Here is a 2,500-nt window from a genome sequence, read left to right as displayed (position 1 = left end):
GAAGTATGAACCCTACCATCGCTATCCTATAGGGCAGTGATTCCCAACCTGTGTGAAGTATGAACCCTACCATCGCTATCCTACAGGGCAGTGATTCCCAACCTGTGTGCCGCAGCACTTTAGTGTGCCGTTTGATATGTCCAGGTGTGCCGTCTGATTTGACAGAAAGTAACACTAACCCTCCCCCGAAAGGCGAAAGCAATATTATAGCTACTGGGCTGCAGGCTTCCTGTTGTTGCGTCGTTGTTGTTGTCACACGTCTAACCATTAGACGTGCGATAACAACAACGACGGAACAATAGACTATGTTAATGCTAAATAGATGCATCCAGAAGACGCTACATTTCGCTCCCTCCAGAAAGACACCACCAGAACCCGACAGCAGCACACAGTGCCGCCGGGTCACCTGCATCTGACAACGGCACAGCTAGCGGCCCCTCACAGGCCGGGGGGAACAACAACAACGGCGACTACTACCAACGCAACGCCTACAAAGAAAGCCACTGCCAGACTTTACCGTGATGACTAAGTTTGGCTTCACGTTTACTGGGGATACAACTAACCAGATTCCGCTGTGCATCGTTTGTGGATTCAAGTTTGCAAACAGCGCCATGGTTCCCGGTAAGCTGAAGCGTCACCTTGATACCAACCATGATCAACTCGCTACAAAGGACAAAAACATTTCTCGCGGGGGTGTGGGCTTGGTGGGACCAGATGCTGCAAAGGAATTAGCAAATGTGCCACTCTCAAATAACACAATTGGCCGACGCATTGAAGACATGTCTGCATGCAGACATCGAGAGTGTTGTCATACACAAAATTACGTGTGTGTAAAATGTGGTGGATGAATCAACAGATATAAGTGGACACGCACAGCTGTTGGCAAACGTGAGATTCATTGATTGTGACACGGATGGTGACTTCAGAGAGATTTACCTGTTTTGCAAACAACTGCCTGGAAATACAACCATAAAAAAATCAAATATTTTTTAGATTTGTTTTTGTACAGAAGTACTCAAGTTTAAGACCATTGTATTGTGGGCAAAGATTTTTTAATTTAAAAGTATTACTTTGCATTGACAAATTGAACATGTGTGTGCTATATTTTGTATATAAGTTTTTTTATATATATATATATATATATATATATATATATATATATATATATATATATATATAACACATACATACACATATGTATGTATATGTATATAGGCCTATATATATATACACACCGTTTATCTAGGTGTGCCCCGAGATTTTTAGGCAATGAAAAGTGTGCCCTGGGACAAAAAAACACTGCTATAGGGCACACATTCTGCAGAAACAGCAGATCTACATGGTCACAACATTGGGAGCTTGTAGTGTAGCTATTTTTTTGCAAAGATGAATTCAGTGAAGAGCGACAAACAAGAGGGGTCCTAGTATACAACCCTGGGGTACTCCGGTCAGCTAAGTAGAGTTTAAAGGATGACTTGATCACCCACTTTTCAAAATATCTTCATATAATTGGTCCTCACTAATGTTCAGGATAAAATAGCACTATTTTTTCCCTACTCGGTCTGTGTCTCATAGGAGGGCTGTGGGATCTACTCGGTCTGTGTCTCATAGGAGGGCTGTGGGATCTACTCGGTCTGTGTCTCATAGGAGGGCTGTGGGATCTACTCGGTCTGTGTCTCATAGGAGGGCTGTGGGATCTACTCGGTCTGTGTCTCATAGGAGGGCTGTGGGATCTACTCGGTCTGTGTCTCATAGGAGGGCTGTGTCTCATAGGAGGGCTGTGTCTCATAGGAGGGCTGTGGGATCTACTCGGTCTGTGTCTCATAGGAGGGCTGTGGGCAGTTCAGCTTTCTATTCCTGAAAAGGTACGATTCTATAATGGATCTTTCTTGCGAGTTAGTTTCTGAACTGCCCACGGCCCTCCTATGAGACACAGGCCGAGTAGGGAAAAAATGGTGCCATTTTACCATGAACATTAGTGAGGACAGATTATATCTTAAAATAGGTTGAAAAGTGGTGAAGTCGTCCCTTAAATTCCCTATATTATTTGTGTATGAAAGTGCTTTTGTGATGTGCTTATGGAGGTTGGTAGCGGTTTTGGGTGTGTGTGTGTGTGTCTCTGTGTGTCTGTGTGTGTGTCTCTCTGTGTGTGTGTGTGTGTGTGTGTGTGTGTGTCTTCAATTTGTTGTCTTTCCACTAGTATTCTTACTCCCTGTTGCTTGTGTCTACACGCTGGCTTACGGAAACGAGCTGAAAAGCCTCCAGGGATCAATAAAGCCGTACAGTATCTTGTCTTGTGTTGTCTCCTGTCGGTATCCTGTCTTTAACCCATTCTGGGCGGGAACCCCTTTTGGTGTTAGCAATATGTTATGCTTTAGCTATTGAAAAATAGCAGATCTACAAGCTCATAGCGCGCCACCGAGTGGCGCGCTACGAGCTTGTAGGTCTGCTATTTTTGAAAAGTCCTGAAAATGTGGTGCAAATCTTTGAATATATATTC

General features: G+C 43.8%; 1 protein-coding gene across 1 annotated transcript in view; it reads right to left on the bottom strand.

Moving 5' to 3' along the window:
* The window catches only part of prom1b (prominin 1 b), a gene marked incomplete at both ends in the record, with an annotated part of 61,997 nt that overhangs the window by 7,258 nt on the left and 52,239 nt on the right, over window positions 1-2,500 (bottom strand). The gene's annotated exons all lie outside the window — the stretch shown is intronic.

The sequence above is a fragment of the Electrona antarctica genome (genome assembly GCF_951216825.1).
Source record: "Electrona antarctica genome assembly, chromosome: 4".
Classification (NCBI taxonomy): Eukaryota; Metazoa; Chordata; class Actinopteri; order Myctophiformes; family Myctophidae; genus Electrona; species Electrona antarctica.
The sequence above is the reverse complement of the archived record's forward strand: the minus strand, read 5'-3'. Positions and strand labels throughout refer to the sequence as shown.